The sequence below is a fragment of the Acomys minous genome, assembly GCF_964271855.1.
Source record: "Acomys minous genome assembly, chromosome: 2".
Taxonomy (NCBI): domain Eukaryota; kingdom Metazoa; phylum Chordata; class Mammalia; order Rodentia; family Muridae; genus Acomys; species Acomys minous.
This window is the reverse complement of record NC_140484.1, coordinates 114,527,105-114,550,494: the sequence shown is the minus strand read 5'-3', so window position 1 is coordinate 114,550,494 and position 23,390 is coordinate 114,527,105. Positions and strand designations below refer to the sequence as shown.

General features: G+C 48.8%; 1 protein-coding gene across 2 annotated transcripts in view; it reads right to left on the bottom strand.

Annotated features, from left to right (window-relative positions):
* The window catches only part of ACAN (aggrecan), a 64,691-nt gene that overhangs the window by 40,679 nt on the left and 622 nt on the right, over positions 1 to 23,390 (bottom strand). The gene's annotated exons all lie outside the window — the stretch shown is intronic.

Genomic DNA, 23,390 nt, shown 5'->3' with positions numbered 1-23,390 from the left:
ACTGTTTACAGTCTTTGCACTTGTAGGGTGGAGACATCACGCTCACGAGCACTCCCGCACGTGTGCGTGCACACACACACACAAACACATAGTTAATGTTTCTCTTCTTATACGTCATCACTTTTCTTTCATATTTTCCTTTCTTTCCTTACCTTACTTCCTCCCTCCTTCCTCTCTTTTCTTCCTTCTCTCATCTTTGATTTTCTTATTCCGGATTTGTTCTGTGCTCTGTTATCTCGGGAACATCCTGTGTCCAGCTCCACAATCAAGCCTTCTTTCTAGCTAATGAAGTGAGCCCCTGGCAAAGGCACGAGTGGCAGGGTGGAGGGGCAGGGGTGGGGTGGGGTGGGGGTGGGAGTGGGGGGGAGGGGAGTGGGGGGAGCGGTGCGGTGCAGATAAAGCACTCAAGGCCACAGTTTGGTCTTCCTGGGGAAGCTCTAACTGAGAAGGACCAGAAAATAGGAAAGAGCTTTTCTTCCCTCAGCGTAGCTGATAGCCTATGGGGGCAGGCAAACCTGAACCCACGGATGGCAGACATAAATGAGGGTGCCGAGTCCTAACCTGGATCAAGCCCAGAGTGGACACTGAACATCTAGTTTGTTTTCCTTTTTCTGAGATAGGCTCTCATGGAGCGCAGGCTGGCTCTGGACTCACTGTGCAGTTGAGTGTAACCTTGAACTTCTGATGCTCCTGCAGGTCTGCACCACCACACTCAGTTTATACGGTGCTGGGGGCTGAATCCAGGGCCTCGTGCATTCTAGGCAAGCGCTTTACCAACTGAGCTACACCCCACCCCCCACCTAAATGGAAATGTGAGACTCAGCCCCAGGGACGCTCTGGGATTCTAAGTGCTAACTCCATGCAGTCTTGGTGGCTTTTGACATGCAGAGACAGAGTAAGTTTCATGTCTCCCTTTCATGGACTTCTTCTTGGTTAGGGGCCTCCTCGTGCTTGCCTGGTCTGTTTCAACAGCCAGGGCTAAAGACAAGACCATTCTCTGGGAGAATTCCTCACAGGCAGAAAGATGCTGGCTGCCCTTGAGTGTACCAGGGGGGAGGAGAAGGGAAGTGGTGAGGGCATGTGGGTTCTGCCATGTTTAGGGAATAGAAGGGCAGGTAGGGGGGTGAGGATGAGGGCAAGAGCAGAGCAGGTGGCACCAGTGGGAGAAAAGATGACAAGATATGGAGAAGTGACTCCTTGGCTGGGTGTCTGTGGCGTCAGCTCTATGCTTATGTGGGCTTGTCCTTGTCACCCCTTAGTGCTGTTTGCCTCTGGTCTGGCCACTCCCCCAACCTCCTTTCTACTACCCAGTTCTGTCCACACACACTGTTGTCCCCTCAGCTCTACACTTGGCCTAGTCTGACTCTTTTTAGAGGCCCAGCATAAACGCCACCCCTGGAAGATGTCCTAAGGACTTCGGTTGGACACAATCTCCTCTTGGCCGTGCCTTTTCTTTTTCTCTCTGAGACGCTGCAGTTGAAACTTACAGTCCTATGGTCTAGTCAAGGGCCCTACCCAAGCTTCATCTTCAGCTCAGCTCTTTTTCACTTCTTATTTTGAGATAGAGTCTTGCTAATTTGCCCAGGGTAGGCTTGAACTCACAGGGTGGTCCTCACAGGATTTAACCCTGTGATCCTCCTGCCTCAGCTTCCTGAGTACCTGGGATTACAGGCCTACACGAGGAGTGTTGGCTGTTCTTCACCGTTTCATATGTTAAAGCCAATTTATGAATGAGCAGCACATCCTGGCTGGTGGCTTCTCTCTTATAGATGCTTTAATCTACAAGGTCAACTGTTTACAGGGCATAGGGGGTGAGGAGGGGTGTGATTCCAGGGAATGATGCACAAGGGGTTTGAGAGAGGATGCGAGATGCAGTTGCGAGAGTGTGCCGCTGGTTCCAGACAGATCTTGTTAAGTCACAGCTGTGACACTTAAACAGGAGCACACAGCACTGGTGCAATTACTTAGTCTCCTTGACGCTTTGCCTCCTACCTCTACAGTGCTGAGAAGGCAGGATCCATAGCATAGGGCAGGGTTGCCATGGTCTGCTGTATGGCCTTCAGCAGATGTGTCTCCTTGAATTGTAGAATCTTGTCCCACTGGATTCTCCCTCGCTGAGGACAGAGAACCCATGCACCCCACCCCCTACATTGTTGCGGTTAATCTAGTGTCCTGCACTGACTACCTACCATGGGCCTTGAGCCTTGGGCCTGTGCAGCCAGGAAAGCTGTCACCCAGTGTGTGGTGACTCAAGTGTGATGCATGCCTAGTTTTAATTTAAAGGATGCCCCAGGTGCATGGCCATTTGACTCTCAATGACAGCTGGCAATGAGAACACTGCTCCTACTCGAGTCACTGAAGGGTGGTGACATTCACTCGGACTGGATATAGGCCATGACTTGAAGTAAAACCGTAGACCATAAATTAGGAGCCAGATGCTGCCACCTATGTCTCTAGTGATTCTCAGTGGCTCTCAGGACTTCCTTGGTCACTGAGGACAGCCATCTTCTCTCTATCTTTAGGGAATAGGGAGAATTTTCCAGTGAGAATCCGATTACATGATGGCTTCATGGACAGTCTGAAGACAGCTGCTGGCCGTCATTGAGAGTCTACAGGACCTGCTGTGTGTCAGGAATTGTGTTCTTAGCGTTACCAAGATTGTTTCTAATCTTTAAGGCCAGGAACCGTGGTACATGCTTGGAACCCCAGCATTCAGGAGACAGACGTAAGATCATGAGTTCGAGGCCATCCTTGGCAACACAGTGAGGTCTAGGCCAGCCTGGATTCCATGAGACTTTTGGAAAGCAAAAGAAAACTCAAATGGACAAAGCATCTTGTAAAAACATAAGTATTGCTATTCCCTATAAATAGCTGGTATCTGACTGGAGAGGTTAATTAGCATGTCCAGAACACATAGGTATAAGTGTCTTGGGCCTGGGCTGAAGTACAGATCTCATGGCTACAGATGTTTCCTTCTACATTCCCATCCATTTAAGTTCTTCAGTCTCACTCACTCATAACTCATTCAGTAAACAGATTTCAACCAATGAGGAGCTAGGGGAAAATCAGATTTAGGGGAAAGGGGATTCTGGGTAAGATGGCAGATGGGAGGCTGCCTCCATGTGAGCCTGTGAAGGAGAGTCAGAATACGGAAACACAGACTATATCATAAAGAGAGAAATAGGAGAGCTCAGAAACCCACCAAGGAAACGAAAGGACAGCAGAAAAGAGCAGGACAAAAAGGATGCGCAACACAGAGAGGTAAGTGAATATATCCTGAATCAAATTCAAGTTTGTCTTGAGACTGGAGGATGCAGGGTTAAGGGGGGCCTGCTTCTGCTGCTGCTGCTCTTGGGGCTCCCAGTCTACAGGATGCAGCAGGTAAGCTGGATTCCCGGTTCACGCTGGGACCATCTACTCACACAGAGGGAGGGATCGTGCTGGGCTCTGAGTTCTCTCCTTCACTACACTCAATTGCAAGTTAGAAACCCACTGTAGGGTCATATCTATCATCCCAACATGGTGGCTCTTGCCTTGTACCCACCAGGCCAATTGCACAAGAGTTATATGGTACATGAGCACCATCTACACCAACAGCTTGCTAGCTGGGTGACAGACAGGCCTTGCAACCATCCTTCTGTTTTGTTTTTCTGAGACAGGGTTTCTCTGTGTAACCTTGGTTGTTCTGGACTCTCTTTGTAGACCAGGCTGGCCTTGAACTCAGTGATCTGCTTGCCTCTGCCTCCCAAGTGCTGGGATTAAAGGTGTGCACCACAGTGCCCCGGCTGCTGCCGTCCTTTAATGGTTTTCAGGATGGTTGGTACAAAGAATGTTTGTAGGGGATGCTTTGTTTGTGGAGGTGGGAGGGAGCACAGTGGAACGCTGGCAGCAGCTGACCCTAAACTCTTGAGAAGAGAGCACTGATTTCTCTTGATTCCCTCCACCCCATAGCTACCAATATCTCTTGACTTGGTTACATTGTGATAAGATGGGGTCCACTCTGAACCCAGGATCCATCCAGTTTCCTGAAATAGCCTTTTCTCCGGTTTCCTAGGAGACAATGCAGTATGCGGGAGATGAGTGCCTTAAGTACACATCATGGGTTTATACCTTGTCTCAAAACCTGCCTCCTTTGTGGTCATGGGCAAGCTTCTTATTATCACTGCCTGGAATTTCCATAGGTGGGAGGCAGGGGAATGGCTTCCTGTGATAACCTGCTCTAAAGATGTCCTTTCTTCCCTTCAGATCACGGTGAGTCTCTAGGGCCCCTGGATAGTCAGGTACTGCTGAGAGGAGACAGGGGCCTTGGGAGAAAGGGAGTTGTTATCAAATGGATCTCTTAAATGAGTGAGAGGTGCTGAGCATGGGACAGACAGCCTCCACAAAGAGAACTTGGCCTAGGGGCTTCTTGGGTAAGAATGAGTGTCTCCAGTATAAAGCGCAGCATCTCATGTACCACACACTGTCTCCTGCTTCTGATTGGATCACATATGACACCACTATCCCATGTGCCTCTGACTCCAGCCACCTTCTAGCTGTGCCTTCGGCACACTGAATGATCCTCCTAAGGGAGCAACATTTGTAGTTGCTCTCCCTGCCCCTCCCCCCACACCCTTCCCGAACTTTCCGTGGCTGTCCACTTTTCAGTTTGCAGTTTTAGTTCAAATGTTCCCTTCCTTACATATTCCTTTACCACACCCACCTGTTACACCTCATCCACTCAATGCATGTGGAACAACCCAAAACTGTCATGTCACATGTGGCAAACCCAAAGTCTACAGCATCACAAGTGGGATACCTCCAATCTGAAAAACCCAGAGAGCTCCCAAATCCAAAACCGAGCACCAATACAAATTCCCCAGGTGTCAAATCTCTCACCATTAAACTTTGTTCCATGACCAGTATCAAAATCACCTCTGGACTATGTATAAAGTGGAGATGAAACAAATGAATTTACTGTTTAGATATAAGAACCATTTCTTAGATACATCATTATGCATATGCAAATACTCCAAAAAAAAAATCAGAGCTCAGAAACTGGATCTCAAAAGGATACCACACCTGCCATCATTTGAAATCATTGTCCCCCCTTTTTTAATTGTGAATAGTCTATTTCTCTTACTAGAGTTATGCTCTGTGCAGGAGGGACTTTTGTCCTCTTTATTCCTAGCGTCCAGAACAGTGTGTGGTACACTAGGGGAACTCGGTATTTGTAGAAAGAATGAATGACTCTCCTGGATTCCTTCTGAGAATGGAAGTAGTGTTAAGCTTACAGATGGTGGTTACTCTTGAGGGGGAGGCCACACTGAGGCACCGGGCAGGAGGGCTTCACAAGGACAGGACACTGGGACAATGGCTATAGGCTGGAGTAACCGCCTGGATAAAAGTGGGCACTGACTCAACTACTTGGCTTCTCCCCATGGCTCCCACCCTCCCTGTGCTCGCTTTCAGAGCCCTAGGAATTTCCTGTTGAACTGGAGGAGCTCTGGGCACCGTTTCTGGCTCCTGGCTTACCCACCCAGGGCCACTCAGTTCTGCCCTGTTCAGTCTGTGGAAAGGACCCCAGTACTTGGGATCTTCCTCTTCCTGTTTCAGCCTTCCACTCTAGCCTGGGGAGCTAGGAAGCTTTTTCTGCATTAATTTCAGACTTTGGGTAAATATGAGACTTGGGTTTTTGGAAAGGAGTGTCCTTCGGCCTCAACTTTCCATCAGAAATGAGCACCTTTCCTGGGGCCAAGAGCTCCGTTCCTGCTACTCCATTCTCACTGCCAACCTGGCAAGACTAGGAGATGTTGGGGGAGGAGCTGGGACCCAGAGTCACGACACCCCTGATGGCCTTCCTCGGTGGTAGTTGAGCCCACACGTCCAAAAATGATCTTTAACAAAGACGAATGAAAGCTAAGGGTCTTGGTGGAAATACCTGCTCGAGAGAAGCTGCCACTACATGCGTGGGGTGACAATCAAGCTTCGTGTGCCTGGGATGTAGCCAATCAGCCCAGTTCCTTCATTTTTGGGACAGATGTCCAGAATCTTGTTTAGTTTAGGGATTTGGTAGAAGGGGGTGGGCAGTTATGTGGAATCAAACCTCATTCCTTGGACCCTGATGTGCACCTCTGCTTTCAGATGCTGGGAAAGACATCCCAAAGATCACCTACTGAGCTCCCTTTGGGCCGTATATTCTTTTGGTAGCCAATGGGAGTCATGGGCAAACTTCATAGAATACAGTGCGTGTGCTCATGGGATTTTGTGTAGCAGATCAGGGTGTCACAGAGTGACCCTTCTGAGCAGTAGAGAATTGACTCTGTCTAAGATAAAGTTTAAGCCTTGCTCCCAGCTCCCAGGAGGTGAGCTCTGAGCTCTTAGAATGCCCTGCCTGATAAGAGAGACTGTTTACCTGAGGGCCTTGGGCCAGGCCGGCCAGTCTATATTCACAGTGGGGATTTGTGCTGGAGATCTTGTGCCGTGAGCTATCAACTTGGCTTCTGGAGGGACTGGAGGCTGAGGTAAGCTCTTCTACATGACCAATTCCAACAAAAAAAATCCTTAACTCTTTCCTGATTCACCAGTCATACCATGTCCCATCAAAGATGGGTCCACAGTGGACAATTGGAGGGACCTCTGTGTCATGTGATGGCTCTGCAGCGGCACTGCTTTCTCTTCTTGGAAGAGCCTGTTTCTGGCCCTCATGTGTCAGGGATAATTACCTTTCCTTCAGACAGTGCCAAACTCTTCTTGGTTTTCTTTTCTCTCCCCCCACCCCGTTTCTCTTTTCCTCACTAGGCATCTGCGATCTGCAAGCTTCTGGTGCAGGGGCCCAAGGCTCCCCAGACAGATTCATCTGTAGGATCACAGAACAGTAGAAACTGCACTGGGCTAGGTCCTGAAAAGCCTTCCCGAGGGGTCTAATGGCATTGGTGGTGGGAAGGATCGATGTTTTGGGGGATGACCCTGTCCCAGGTGTGGGCAGAGAGGCTACCACAGCCAGGTAGGATTACATCTTTGCCAGGCAGCCTCTCCTACAGGAAGTCTACAAAGAAATGCTGTCATGATAAAGCTCACCATTGTTCATTTTTAAAAAGATGTATTTATTTTTATTATTTATCCAGCATTCTGCTTGCATGTACACCTGCACACCAGAAGAGGGCACCAGATCTCATTATAGATGGTTGTAAGCCACCATGTTGATGGGAATTGAACTCAGGACCTTTGGAAGAGCAGACAGTGCTCTTAACCTCTGAGCCATCTCTCCAGCCCTTACCACTGTTCTTAATCACAGCAGGAGCATATGCTGCCTAGAGTGTTTGCTTGCCTCAGCAAGGAGACTATGCATGGAGGAAAGTACTGGATCTCACTCACCCTTGGCCATTCCTCCTCCATGGCATGACCACAACTTTGCCTCTAGGGTGTTCCTAGAGGGAGGCTGGACCCCATGTGAGGTTAAAATGAGTCACTTCAAGCACTTTAAGCATATGTGTTAACAGCCTCAAGTAGCCATCCTGTTGAATTCCTACTCGCTCCATCCATCTCCTGGACCATTTTCTTCTCACAGAACTGAAGGTTTGTATTGATTAAACAACCACCCCATATTTCTCCCTCCTCCCTGTTCCTGACAGGCATTCTTTACAATGGAGCTTGGATGGAAATTAGTCTTGGGAGAGGCTGACTGTCATCAGTTCTGTTTTAGAATCAAGGGGACAGAGAGAGGGGTGGGGGTGGGGTCAGAGAGGTGGTTAACCTGGCATCTCACAGCCGAGGAGCATCAGAGCCAGACGGTTTTGATCCCATGGAGATTAAGCATGCTAACCAGTTCCCTGCTGCCCACATATACAGGGAGGCTGCTGATGAAGATGCTGCTGAATAGGGCATCACAGGAGGTATTAAAGGGCCTCAGACAAAGGGGCACCCTGGATATGTTTGTTTGCTTCTCTCTCTCTCTCTCTCTCTCTCTCTCTCTCTCTCTCTCTCTCTGTGTGTGTGTGTGTGTGTGTGTGGTTGCCACAGTGTGAAAGTGGAGGTCAGAAGACAACTTGCAAAAAGTCAGTTCTCTCCTTTCACCACGTGGGTCCCACAAACTAAACTAAGATTGCCAGGCTTGACAGCAAGCACTTTTTACCAGCTGAGCCATCTCATGGGTAAAGGTGGAGGGGTCTGGAGAGATTGGCTCAGCACTTAAAAGCAATGGCTGCTCTTCTGGAGGACGTAGGTTTGATTCCCAGCAACAGCACGGTGGCTCACAACCATCTGTAACTTCAGTTTCAGGGGATCCGATGCCCTCTTTGGTCTCCACAGGCACTAGGCCCATATGCAGTCAAAACAACCATACACATAGAATAAAATAAAAATTTAAAACAAAATAATAGATTAAGAAGCTGGGCGTCTATCTCAGGGGCACAAAACTCTAACAGCATGTGTTCCATTCTTAACACCACCAAAGAGGTGGGGGAGGGTGGGACCACAGGTTAGAGACATATATTAAGTGCCTGCTACAGATTGGTTTTGTTTCAAAGGAAGGCCTCCACACCTTAAAGGGGTGGAGCTTATCTCTGAAACCCTCAGAGAGTACCTCAAAATCAGGGCTTGAAGAGGAGCCACAGGCACTCGCAAGCTGTTTCCTCTTTGCTTCTTCCCTTTCCAGCTGTTTCCAGAATGTCCTCATCCTCTGGCTGGCCTGCTCAGGCTGTGGGACCATCCTCAGTAAGGCCAACAGGATTACAGTGCTCAAGAACCTCTCCAGCAGGTTGTCAAATCTGTCGCTCCTCACTGCTGCCCCCATCTCTTCTCAAACTGTGTTTTATTCCTAAGGCTGGGCTCATAGACAAATCTGCCTTTCCTTTTGTTTTGAGACTGGGTAACTCAGGTTGGCCTAGGCCTCAGTATATAGCTAAGAATGACCTTGAACTCCTGATTCCCTGACTCAACCTCCCAAGTGCTGGGACTACCGCCAAACCTGGCCTATGTGGTGCTGGGGATCCAGCCCATGGCTTTTCCTGTGCTAAGCAAGCACCTCTCCAACTGACTGGTATCCTTAGCATCCCTAGACCTCCTTTTTTTTTATTTTAATGACTCACTCAGAATTGGGTTAAAATACACACACTATAAAATGTGTCATTTCAAGCACCTTAAGGATACAAGTTAACAGCCTCGGGCAGCCACCCTGTTGAGTTCCCACTCCCTCCCTCCATCTCCTGGACCGTTTTCCTCTCATAGAGCTGAAGGTCTGTATTGATTAAACAGCCACCCCATATTTCTCCCTCCTTCCAGCCCCTGGCAGGCACCATTTACTTCCTGTCTCTGTGAATTTGGCTCTTACTTCTCCTGCAGAGGGAAACTGATAGCGTCTCCCCAGCCTCAAGACAGTTTCTAGGGCTCCTCCCATCCTATCTCCATTGGACAACCTTCATGTCTTTCTGGAGTCCATTATATATCTAACTAAGGATGACACCCTCTCCCCCACGAACAGGGTCTTCTCAGGTACCACACTGCCAACAGCACCCACAACAGGGCACATCTTGAACATTCCAGTGGAGGGTCGTTTCTTTGTGGACAACAGGTCTAAAGCACCATAGAAGGCAGAAAAGAAGTTGATCAGAAATTTCCCTCAGAAATCTCCCAGGCATGTGCCATACTGGGGACCACCATGCTGTCTGCTAACGAGTCCAGCACAACCCGTCTTCCTTCCATTGTGATGTCAGGCCATTGATTATTTATCTGAGCAGCATATGAATTAGTTGGTTTATTTAATTTTTTAATTTTATGTACATTGGTATAAGGGTGTCAGATCCCTTGGAACTGGAGTTACAGACAGTTGTAAGCTGCCATGTGGGTGCTGGGAATATTTTAAGGGCCACGTGGTATGAGAGATACTTATCGTTTGGCACTGGATACTCACAGGAGAACCAGGGAACTGGAGCCAACTCAGAGCAGCAAGCTCAGGTCTCTGGCTTCCGGGGGGGCACATATCTATGGGGAGGAGCCCCTGCAGACCTCAGTGACCCCAAACTGTACTTCAGCTGAGTCGCAGGTCCATTTGAACTGGATGGTAGCAGCTGTGATTTTTTTTTTCCTTTGTGGAAAAATTCACCAGCTCTTGCAATATCAGCAGCAGCACTCGAGCAAAAGAGCTAGGACTCCCTGCACCGTGCTGACTAGGAGAATTCCCTGCAGATGGTCTCTCACCCACACCACAGGCTCCCTGAGGACAAGGAAATCTTTCTATCCCTCTCGCTGTGTCCCCTATTGTGACCAGAAAGAAGTCTGGTGTAGAAAATACTCCAGCGTGGGAACTGGCATGCAGACACATTGACACTTGCATGTTAACTACCAGAATCAAGCTGCATGATAATCGGTAGGCCACAGCCCCATTTATTCTTGTGCACATTTACAAGGAAGAAAAAGCAGACAGAAAGGTGACATTGGTCCTTATGGTGGAAAGTTTAGAGTAGATTTCATTTTTCTTTTCACTTCAATGTTTATCTTTCCCAAGCTTCCTACACTGCCTTTACTAGTTTTGACAGGGAAAAGAGTTTCTGAAAATAAAATAAAAATTTAAATCCTTTGAAAAATTTGCATTCAGTGTAATCACAGGGGGAAATCAATTCTGGCCCTGAAGGCAATTTGGAGAACTGGAGTTTGTGTATCAAAACCAATGGCCTCCTCAGTGACCAAGGTCAGCTCAGCTGGGGACAGTGGCGACAAGAGTGTCTTGGCTGGTGAGAGAGCATGCTGTCTCTGTGTTCGAACTCATGGGAATCTGGGTTGGGAGATAAGTCAGTGGGGGAAGTGTTTGCTGCACAAGCACAATGACCTGAGTTCAAGTCCCAAACACAGCTTTAAAAAAATCCTGGTGTGGTGGCGCATGCTCACAATCCCAGGCCTGGTGGGGGCAGTGGGGCGGGGAGGTGGAGACAGGTACATCCCTGGGGCTCACTGATGAGTCAGTGTAGTGGAACCTGTGAGCCCCAAGCCAATGAGAGACCCTCAAATGACAAGTTGGCTGGCGACTGAGGAGGAATGGCACCTAGAGTTGACCTCTGAAAATCAGATGGTGTGTACAGACAGAAAATCTCTCTCTGTCTGTGTGTCTGTCTGTGTGTGTCTGTCTGTCTGTGTGTCTGTGTGTGTGTGTGTGTGTGTGTGTGTGTCTGTCTGTCTGTCTGTCTGTCTGTCTGTCTCTCTCTCTCTCTCTCTCTCTCTCTCTCTCTCTCTCTCTCTCTCTCTCTCACACACACACACACACACACACCTAACTTGTGGGACTCTGCTGGGAAACAGAACTCTTTTGTCAGAGCCCAACAGATTCTGGGTCTAAGACCTTCTTAGCTCATAGAAGGGGCTCTGCCTCTGCCCCCAAGTGAATATGAAGTTCTTGGCCAGAGAAAAGGGCTTCCTCCCAAACATCCTGACTGATATGACAAGCCAGGCTGGGGGACAGGCCCCTCGTCCTTCTGCTGCAGGAGAAACAACTTAAGACTGAGACATCCACTCTCTGCTTGAGTGGAATGCTGAGTAGCCAGGAGCTTTGGAGTCCATCAGCCAAGAGTGCACATCCTGGTCCTACTGCCTACGAGCCCTGCCTCAGATTCATCGTCTGTAAAATGGGGTAGTCAGATGGACACTCCTTGGCTTCACGGGGGTATACTATGCATATGTGATATCTGTGTAGACCCTCGGAAGGTATTTCTGTCCTTGCTTGGTCTTCAGTTAGCATTAAATAAAATATGGGGTCTGTCCCCCTACAGAGAGCTTCCCCTAACTCTGGGTTTAGAGGTCTAAATCACAGTAGCAGGCCCATCAAGAGTATTACACACTGACAGGTATCCACCACAAATCAGGTATATTGAAATGCTTTTCTTTGTGACTTTGAGTATGAGCTATAACTAGGAAACAGGGTGTCTGTAGATGTAATTAAGTTCAGATGAGGCCATTGGGATATGACCTTAATGCAATATGACTGATGTTCTTTTGTTTGTTTGTTTTTGTTTTTCGAGACAGGGTTTCTCTGTGTAGCCTTGGTTGTCCTGGACTCACTTTGTAGACCAGGTGGGCCTCAAACTCACAGTGATCCACCTGCCTCTGCCTCCCGAATGCTGGGATTAAAGGTGTGCATCACCACTGCTGCATGACTGATGTTCTTAAAAGAGGGGGAAAGCCAGATACTGGGGTGACATCAGGGTGATGCAGTGGTGTAGCAGGCATACAAGGAATGCCATGGCCCCCTGAACTTGGAAGGGCACCGGAGGATTTCCCATCCAGGTTCTAGAAGGGTCACTTCCACTCTTGACACTTTGATAAAGGCCACCTAGCTCTCATAACGATGAGATGATAAATCTCTGTAATTTAAATTGTCAGACTTTGTGGCACACTGTTATGCAACCCCAGGGGACGAACAGGAGGGACAGCTTTTGACTACACAGCTGATCTAAACCTTTCTCCGTGCAGGAGATGCTCCCCTCTCGCTTGGCAGCTGACCTTACAGGGACTTTTTACATTATTTCTTATATTTTACCTATTCTCTCTACCGTCCTTCTTTTCTCAGCAGAGACTGAAGGCCTTGGGATTGTTCTTGATGCTCTTTCTGGGACTTTATATCAGTCCTGCCACTAGAATCCAATCCTTGGGACTTTCTTAGGCTGGCTCCCTAACTCTTTGGCTTTTATGGAACCTCTCTGTTTCCTTGTGGCTTTCTGATGAACTGTGTGGACTCCTTGTAGAAACAGAGAGAGAGAGAGAGAGACACTCCCAAGATCCTATGAGGAGAAGTCCAGAAGTAAAGCCCTGGTTTCCTTAAGGTTTCTGTCTTTATCTGTGTTAGGAGTCTCGCCCCTCCCTGGGGTTCACAGGGGCCATGGTGTTGGTTAGAGGCAGAACTACACTCAGCCGCCTCCACTTAATAAAAGCCATTAACTGTTCTCCTGGGACATTTAGAATCCTCTAATATCCAATCCTTGGAGGAGAGAATGGAGAAAAATGGGTGATCTAGGAGGGGCCGGAGGCAACTCGTGGAATAACACCAACCCCTCGGCTACTCACTCACTTCCTGATGGCACAGCCTTGCTGACCACAGTGACAACACCTGCACCAGCATCCTCACTAGCCTATCTTTTGCAGCATCTGCAGCACATTCCTAAGAGAATGGCTGAAGGAGTGAAGAAGGATCATCCAGGATGACGGGAAAGGTTACAAAAGGCCCATTCAGGTGCAGTTGCCCTCATGGACCGCAGTGAATCCCCCTGGAGCTGCGAAGTGCAGGGAGCCTGGGTACAAGGCCTGCTGTGGTTACTGGCCTATCCGGAGGCAGACCACGCTTTTCCATCTACCTTGTTCCCAGCCAGCTTCGGGCTGGTAGAAGGCAGATAGCACTTCTGCTCTTATTCTAGGATGGTTAAGCAGTCTTAAGGGGTAAGAAAGCAGTTTCAGCTTGGGCAATTGGAGATGGCGCCATGACCTGAGATGCCAGGCCAGGAAGCTGGGTTCCTCAGGCTTAAGAGCAGCTGGTGCTTGGACCCACTCTGTGTGGAGCACCTTGGCTTAGCTGCATCACCTCACTTCACCCAACCTCGGGGTCAAGTGATTATACCCAATTCATAGATAATGTGGTGGTGTGAATAAAAATGCCCCCCCCCCATAGGCCCTTAGGGAGTGAATTATTAGGAGGTGTGGCTTGTTGGAGTAGGCGTGGCTTTGTTGAAGGAGGTATGTTACTAGGAGGTGGGCTTTGAGGTCTCAGAAGCTCAAGCCTGGCCCAGTGTCGCTGTCACTTCCTGCTGCCCGAGGGTCCAGATGTAGAGCTCTCAGCTCCCTCTGCAGCACCACACCTGCCTGCGTGCCACCAGGCTTCCTGCCATGACGATAATGGACTGAACCTCTGCACTGTAAGCCCATCCCAGTGAAATGTTTTGCTTTATAAAAGTTGCTGCGGTTATGGTGTCTCTTCGCAGCAACAGAGCCCTAACTAAGACAGATAAGGAGCTGTGGGTACAGTGTGAAGAATCAACACTGCTAGTGGAAGCTACGCTTGGCTTGAGACGTCTCGGTCCCCTCTGTGTTTGGATGACAGTGGCCTTGAAAATTCTTTTGTAAACTCATCGGGAAGGGTGCTGCCAACAAAACTAAAGTCTGCCTCAAATGAAGGATGATAAGACGGTGCTGTGGTTCCAGGAGGACCCTGGAGGTGGAGTTTGGAGAAAGATACAGTTGAAACTGGAGGGAGATGTGGAGCATCCCTCAGGAAAGCCCATGAAAAGCAAGGCTCTTTGGAGTCTCTGAAGTCATCAAGTTGGAACTCGGAGTGGCCGGGGCACCATGTCCTATCTGCTTTCTGGTCTCAGCACGTTGCCTTCTTCCTGTCTGCACGTCCACAGATGGCGCACGGACCCTGGACTCACAAGACCGAAAAACTGCCAGAGGAAAGATGATCCATGGCACATGTGGGAATTCTGAGCCCCAAAGCTGGTAACAATGTAAAAGAGCAAATGGTCTTTGAGAACAGCTGCTCCCTATGTCGCTGAGCCTGTAGAAGCTGCTAAGGGAATCTGGGAAGAAGACTGCTGGAGTATGGAGGTGGCCATCCTTCTCTTCTATGGGTCATTGGTGTTCCCCCACTGATGGCAGAACACACCCAGGTGGCTGTGCCTCTGAGCTGTGGCTCGGCTGGGAAAACATTCTTTTCTGGGTCCTAGGTTTCTTATCTATCATAAGAATAGAATACACCTTATTGGTGGGTTTCAAAAGACAGAAAACTAGGGTGGCCCTGATAGAGTCTGACAAAGGGATCCCCCAGATTATTGACTCTACCCCTCTCTATGCATCTCTGTGACTCAAGTGGGGGTTTCATAGACTCCCCCTCCCACAGCAGATCTCCGAGAGCCTAGTTGAAGAGGGCTGGGTGGAGGTTACTTGTCCATTATTTGACAGGGTTGTGGAAGGGGACAGAGGCATCAAAGAAACTTGCAAACAGTGATCAACTACAAAAACCGCAAAAGGGTAGCCAGGGTATGAGAGAAGGAACATTTGTCTCCGTTCAGTGGGGTGGCCAAAAGGAAAGTGACATGTGAACCCGAACAACTAAGTGGCAAGAGCAAGTAGTTTGCATAACAGAAAGGGCAAAACCCTGAGGCCAGAAGTGGGGGAGCCCAGTGGCCAGTGGGACATCGGGGAATGAAGCCGAGTGGGGATGTCTGTACACCGACTCCCGAGAGCCCATGGACAGCATGTACGCCAGGACCACTCTCAGGCCTTTTGGAAGCTTCTACAGTCCAGTGCTGGGAAAGGCTCTATAGATGGCCTTGCTTGCCTGATTGCTGCACACATCTAAGGATGGATCATCCCTTGCAGGGCTTTTCATGCATCGGCTACCCTTTTCCAGCCATCACACGTTACCAGAGTCTTATCTGGCCCAGGAGCATCTTCCTAGTTTGGCTTCTGGTAGACCAGGAGTCCCTAAGTACCTGAGATGGTAGGTGGACTCCCAAGAGGAGGGCAGTGGGAAGGCTCAGGGAAAGTCTACCAAGCTCAGGCCATAACCCAGTGCCAAGCTTCTCCTTGGTTACAGCCCTTCTCATCCTCCCCCCAGACCGAGTCAACACTCCTGTCCCCCAGGAACGGAGGTGAAGCTCACAAAAAGCAACCATGTCCTAGAGGCATAGAGGACTCTCTCTGCTAAAATATCAAAACTAGCTACAGAAGCCAATGTGGGTTGGTTTGGGAGAACCAAGTGGTTATCCCAGACTGAGGCTATTGGGGAGGAGGCAGATGCCTTGAGATGTGGTGAAAGAGCTCCTGGCTGGACCCTCTGGGCCTGGGTGAGGGTGATGGTATGAATGGGGCGACAGAGGCAAGTGCTAGACAAGACACCGCCTTCCTGGGCTCTGAAGGCATTGCTCAACTCCCAGGAGTGCTAGCCACAGACACATGGCCTCTGGTGTCACAGAGAGGGAAATAAAGCACACAGGACTGAGCTCAGCTTCAGTTATGAAGCTTGGAGGGAGCTCAATTCTTTAGCAGGACTGGCCTGAGGCTCCTGCTCCACCCTCCACCCACAAACAACACAAAATGCTCCTCCTCCCTATAGGTCCAGAAAACAATAGCAGCAAAAGGAGCCAAAAAAGAGTGTGTAGTGCCGCAGACCTTTAAATAGAAGGTGGCTGGTGTGAAAAAGAGGCTAGACCCAGCCCTCAGGAGGGTGGAGAGAGCTTCTGGCCAGCGATGGTAGAAGACTGAATTTTTATTTATTTATTTATTTATTTCATTTTTTTTTTTTTGAGAAAGGGTCTTATTATGTGACTGGCTGACCTTATTATGTGACCAGGGATGACCTTGAAGTTCTGGTCCTCTTCCACCTCTGATTGTCTGGGATCTCAAGCATGCGCTGTCAAACCCAGGGCTTTGTGCGTGCTAGGCAAGCACTCTGCCAACTGACTCTACTCTCAGCTGCAGGAGACTGGGGATTTTTAGGCAACCTGCTGGGCCTGCCTCTTCCCTGGCCTGTCCCTTGGGTCCAGTGCAGCAGTCTGTCCTGCCACAGAGCTGCCAGATCAGCATTTCTCTAGACTGAGTCCCTCAATCTGCTGTAGGAAGAAAGAGCTTCTACTTGGCCACATTCTGCTTGAGAAGCTCAAAGGAGGGTCCAGCACCAAAAGAGTCCGGCAGGAAAAGGCTGCTTAACTTCTGAATCTCCCTAAGAGATGACACCCCTTTTAACACTCTGTCTATTGCCCTTGAAGGTATGTTTTGTAGAAGCCATATTTTTTTTGCAGGGGGGAGGGGGAACCTCTGTCTTGCCCCTAGGGACAAAAGAACTCTTTTAGTACAAGGTCAAGAGCAGCTGTGTCCTGGGGGTGGGGGTGGGGCCAGGTGGAGCAGTTCTTGACTCTTCCTTGCTCCTGCAGAGCAGAACTGCAACATCAGCCACTAGATTCTCAATGAAGAGGCTCAGGCTGGGAGAATCATCAGAAAACCGCATTCCTGTCACCATCCCTCATTCCACAGAGGAGGAGGAGGAGGTCGACACGCCATCTACGGTGTTCACCAGCTCCTTAGATGGTTCTAATTCCCAAACGGAAGGAATTCTCAAACCCCCTGTCTACAAGAGTTCCCTTTCAGGGTCTGGTCAAGTTGGACAACATCCTGCAGGCCGTAGAGACATCCTGAAGTCTAGCTGTTCCCCTCAGTCATCCACAGACAGAGGCTGGGAAGTGAGGCAGCCTGGCTTGGGAGTTGAAACTGGGGGGTGGGGTGACAAAGAGTGTCAGCCCAAGGGTCCAGACTCTGTGGGAAGACTCTCTTCCATATGACTAGAGTGGTGGCTGGGACCAGGAAGACATGCTCTTTAAGGCAAGTAAGAGCCTGGGATGCTGTGCTTGGACATTTCTCTTATAAAAGACTTTACTCCTTAGCATGGCCCTGAAGCCAATTAGGATATGGAGCAAAGAGCCAGAAGATGAATCAAGGGCAGATGACAGAGCGCAGCCCCAGGACTGTCTGCGGTAAAGTTCTCCTCTGCACACCTTGATTTTCTGAGACAGGGACTCATGTAGCCCAGGCTGTTCTCAGATTTGCTATGTAGCTGAGGAAGACTGCCCCCCTTACTCACACCCCCACTTCTCCTGCTTCTCCCTCTTGAGTGCTTGGCTCACAGGTGTACACCTCCATCCTCAATGGAAGCCAGGACACCATGGTGTCAGGCAAGCACTACGGGAATTCAGCTACAGCATTCTTAAAAAGACAAGATCTTGCAACCTAGTCAAGGCTGCCTTCCAGCTCAAGACCCTCTTAGGATTAAAGTCCTCGAGAGTTGGGACTGTAGGCCTGTGTCACCATATCCAGCTATGAGTGAGTTCTGATTGGACGGCACAGTACTTCTATGATGTTCCCCCTCCCCACCCCGACTCCTGACACTGCTTTCAAGTGGCTTGGGGGAATGAATGGAGAGGGTGCAGAAGCCTATTTGAAGCTGAGGCTGTGCTGAGAAGAGCTCCCCTCCATGCAAATGCCCCTTCCACCCCCATGCCACCTTCATTAAGAAGGAGATGTGTGAATACTAAAACTCTCTTTGCTTTAACGTCTTATGACCCTATAAAGTGCAGATTCAGGGACCCTGGGTGAGCTACCAAAATCCATCCCCTTGGCTAGTTGCTTTCAGTTGGGCCTTAAGTTAGTGTAACTTTATTTTTCAAAGTAGAGGTTTGGATAGACCTGCAAGGAGTTCCTGGTCCCAACTCAGTTTTCTTCCCTGGAGCTAGGCTGGCCTCCCTGACCCACTCATCCTCCACAGGCATCCAACTGCGGTGTCTTAGCTGAGCTCTAGAGGGCGCTGCCTCCTGGAAAAGTAGAGAGACTGGGAATTTATTGGATGTCAGAGGCTGCCATTTTGGGGGATGGAGTTGGGGAGGAGAGCAAGTGACAGAGAAATGGGAAGGTGAAAGATTGCCCATCTGGGTGTTACAGGTCTTCTCTTTGTTAAGACAGAAATTTAAAGTGTAGTAATCTGTTTGCTCGTGTGCTGTTCGTTCATTCATTCACCCACTCACTCAACTCATTCAATCAACTAGTCTATCATGTGTGCCTGGCACTGAGTTAAACACAGACATATAAAATCCCTGCCTTGGCTTCCAGACAACCCCTATAAGGGATTTCATGGACACCGGTCTCTTCTGGGAGAGGGTCTCCATTTGTCTCTGTTTTACAGAAACATAACACAAGGCTCAGAGGTGAAGCTGCTTCTGCCACACAGAGCTGGTGTCTTGTGACTCCAAGTCTGGTAATGCTTCTACTACCTACCCGGACACCTCTCACTAGAGCAAGCCCTAGTGGCCTTCTCACTCTCTGCTAATAGCTGGGTGTGAGGGAGGTGCTGATACCACACACTCCCCCACTCCTTCCCCAGCAGAAAACGTTGCTATGGCAACCAGCCCCAAACAGAAACCTCCTTTGGCTTGGAGATCACATGTTCTCACCTGCTGATGCTGTAACTTTCCATAACAGGACCTTGAAAAGCCTCAAAGACAGTAAAGCCTCAAAGATAATAATGAAGATCTACTTTGTGCCAGTATCTTTATTTACTTTATCTTGGACCCACAGGTCCATTTCATAGATGCAGAAAAAGGCTCATAGGAGTAAACCCATTGCCACAGGTACACAGCTGAGATGTCAACTTTCATATAGGCCACGTTCTTTCTATTGGTCCATTGAGACTCTACCTTCTGCTCACTTCCCATTAGTTGCCTGCTGTTGGCTGCTAACCAGATCCTCCCTCCTGCTTCCGGTTGTCTCACTCTGTTGGGTGTGGCTTGACCCTAGGACTGAATAAGGTCTGGAGCCATTTTTTTCTCTCTCTAAGGCTTGGCACTAATGACATTCTGGTTTTTGTGTTGCATGTGTGTATGCGTGTGTGTGTGTGTGTGTGTGTGTGTGTGTGTGTGTTACCATCCTATACATTAAAAAGTGTTTGGCAATTTTGCTGGACTTTCTCCATGGCATATGGGCAGCGTTTTAAACAGTGACAACAGAAAATGTCTTTAGACGTGTACAGGGAGGGAGAACAAAAGGGCTTCTAGTTGAGAACCAAACTTTTATAGAAACGAGGAGCCAGTCTCAAGATGATAGCAGCTCCTGCTTTCATTAGACCATGAAGAAGAGAAGGCAGCGTCAGCTACATATAGAGCCCAGTATGTAGCAAGTAACTCATGAATGAATGAATGAATGAATGAATGAATGACAGCTATAGCTGTGGAATTTCTAGATAAAACCTTGATGTTCTGTGTTCATAAGTTTGTGCTGGGGTGACCAAGACCTTTCCCCTAAGTCCCCTTGGCAATTTCTTAAATGAAAATCATTGCGGTCCTTGAAGACCTGGGCAGTCATGGATTGGGGATAGCCAGAGACCAGAAGGCTATAGATGGGTTTTTTCCCCAGGCACGCAGAACTGGCTAGCCCTGTCTCTTTCCTCCTCTTGCTCCTCAAGTCAAATCAATTAAAGGCATAGGCAGCCCCCCTCTCTCCATAGTGGAACCCCCCCATCCCGAAGGAGACATGGCTCCTTTTCTGGATGGATGTCTTAAAAGGAAAAACAGGGAGCCTCAAAAGTAAGCAAATAGCCATTCCTGATGTCCAGCCTCATACCCCCAATCCATCTATTCACGAGTTTAACAAAAAGCTTCTTTGGGATACACTGTAAGGCCATTGAGGGAGCAGAGCTGCCTCTCACACACCTCAGCCAGCCCACAGGGCCCACCCTCTAACACACACACACACACACACATACACATACACACACACACACACACACACACACACACACACACACACAGAGCAGCTGCACACAAGGAGGCTCTGAGTTTTTCAAAGTAAACTCAACTATTTCCGTTCTTGCCCTGGATTCAACTTTTGAAAAAAGGAACCGTTTTACCGGTTTTCCGACAAATTTTCCTTCTGGTCCTGTACTTTTCTTGCCTGCTCTCTCTCTTTCTCTCCCTCTCCCAGAACCACCCCCCCCTCTCCATCTTGCCCACATCTCTCTCCAGACTCTTCTAACAGCCATCCTTAAAGGAACATCTACAGTGATTGTCCTCCTATATTCCTGGGACACAGGAGCCCAGAGCACAGTTTCCTGACAGCAGGAGAGAGGCACCTCTGTCTCTAAGATGTGCTTCTACACTGAAGTCCACTTCTTAAGACAGGACTTACCTGTGTAGCTGTACACAGTCTTGGTTCCTCTCTGACACTGAGTCTTCTCTTTATTGAACTTGCCCTTCTTTGCTGTCCCCAGGTTCTACCTTTAGCTGCCTCTAGTCTGGCCAGGTGTTGGTACAGCTGCAGCAAGGACACTTTAGTGCCTGCCACCTGGACCCACGAGGCGGGAACACCTCTTTACTGGTGTTACTGGTGCCTTTTTCTTTTTCTTCTTCTCCCCATTTCTTTCTGTTTTTGAGTTCTATTTATAGCCCTTGGCTTTTGACAAAGGCTCTCACAATGTAGCTCAGGCTTTCCTTCAACGCATATGTAGCCCAGGTTAGCTTTAGGATTCTAAATGATGAGGTTCCAGTATGTCATTACATTGGGCGGCAACTGATATCTTCCACATTTTTATGGACTATAACTTGCAATAAGAAACACACTATGCAAATATAAAATGTACATATATTTGCATATATATTATGAATACACACACCCTCATAGAGGGTTGCAAAACACATGATGGAGTGAAAGTTTCCAGAAATAATACTTGTCCTCACTACATGGGAGGCACTATAATATGATCTAGTAATTCATTAAAGCCCCTGCTAACTTGGTGTCACAGCCTGAGGCTGGGTAAATCTTTTAGGCAGTCATGGACTTAGAGTGACACTCCAAGCCAGAGTCTGTGGGCTCCCTTAGGCTCAGCCAAGGCACCTCTAATACCCAATCTGCGGGGCCTGGGAAGGATCCAGTTCTAAAAGGTATCATTTTAAAAATCCACACCAAAACTCGAGACATACAGTCTCTAAGAATGGTCAAAACTGGCACTACCCAGAATTTATGACTTGTGACCCAGTAAAGGAGAAGAACTAAGGTTTGTAATGTTTGTAGAGGGTTTGAAAATGTGCCCACATCATGCCCTTTGATCTGTGAAAAGGTCCACTTCTACAGGTCCCCCCCCCCCCTTTTTTTTAAATCCTTTTTAGAGAGAGGAAACTGAGCCTCAAGGAGGCTGAAGACCTTAACAAATTCATGTAACATCAAGTGGCTGGGTTTGAATGCTAATCTGCCACCCAACCATCTCAAGGGGGGTGGGGGGGAGTTAGCCCTTGGAATACCCCTTCACACACCAGGGTAGAAGAATGCTAGGATGCAGGGGAAGTGTAGTACAGGATACCCTGTACTTGCTGGGTACAGAGGGCTAATGATGGCGTTCAAACATTAAAGAAAGATTCCCAGTGTGAACATGATTAAATGTGGTCTTCATGGGGGAAAATATAGGAAAAGCACAATTATTTAATATTAAAATGAATAATAGCAAACACTCCCCCAAGTACTTGCTGGGTGATGTGTGAGTTCAGGCCCTTTGCTGGGGTCATGAGAGCCACTACAGAGCCCAGAGCCTGGCCTCTGCATGGTATTCTGGAGAAAGCGCACCATGAATGAACAAACCAGCCCTGGCACTAGAAACACCACATAATTGTATTTAAATTCAACACGACTTCAGGAATTCCAGCATTTCTAAGAGAGAGGTTCTCTCTGCCCTCTTTGATAATTCCTTCCTCTAAAACGTTTTAAATGTGGCTGGAGGGGTTGCTCATTCTGTAAGGTTTTCTTTTGGTGAGTAAACTCTCCTTGGGCTTGGTGACTGGTTGGCCAACATTTGTACTTTCAGAGTCTCCTAACTAGCCTTGCCCAGGACATGCAGGCAACTCCATAACTCCTTGGCAGGGTAACCCAGAGGCAAGGAAGGGAGGATTAGAGTCGAGACTTCTGGTTCCTTAAATCAGGTGGAGGAACTGATTTCAGCCTCAAAAGTATAGACCCCCCCCCCCCCCCCGCCCAATCCTGTCTCTGTCCCTAAATCAACGTCCAGTGGAAAGTCATTGCACTGTTCTAGGTACATTTACCCAGGGGAGGTGCAATGGGTGTGTGCTTTTCTGGGTCTAGGGTTGCAGACACGAACCCACAGCAACACCCAGAGGCAGAAGCTAAGTCACATAGGAGCTCTTTCCCATTGCCCCAGGCTGCCACCTCCCCCTCCCACACACACTCGAATTAATATGCCCACCAGACCGCAAGGAACCTGAGATGCCCGGTAGTGAGACTCTAGCGATGTCCCTCTAGAGCCAGCTCCGGATTGCTGGGAGCAGCATGTCGGAAAAGTTTGGGCGGGATTCTTCCTCCTGAAGGAGACAACCCTTCAGGCCAACAACTTACTGACTGATGGTCCCCCTTCCCACCCAGCCCCTAAGTTGGAAGGATTGCAGATAAACTCAGAATGAAAAAAAAAAAACCTGCCTTCAGACAGGACAGTCGCGTGTTCTCATCTCCTCTCCTCTTTCCACCTTGACAAATGCCTTCTTGGTAGAGACAATTATTTCTGAGTTTGGCTCTGGTCCCCCTTGGGAGCAGTAGCCCTGTCCCAGGTTCCATCAATCTCTTCCCACCTCTTCCCAACACCTTTGGGTGTCCTGAGACCCCTGCAGTAAGCCATGCGGGCCCACGAGTTTTCGCATCCTTGCTCCGGTATCTGCTGCCTATCTGACCAGCTGCTCACATAATTTTGTTGACTCCCTGGCCACCTGGCCTCTCTAAGGGAAGCCAAAAGCGTCATGGAGTGCCCAGAGGAACCTGGTGGGGAGTGGGATTTGAACCCACATTTCCTTGGCTTTAAAACAGCTTCTTAGTCTACACTTCTGTTTAGCGCCCCAGAA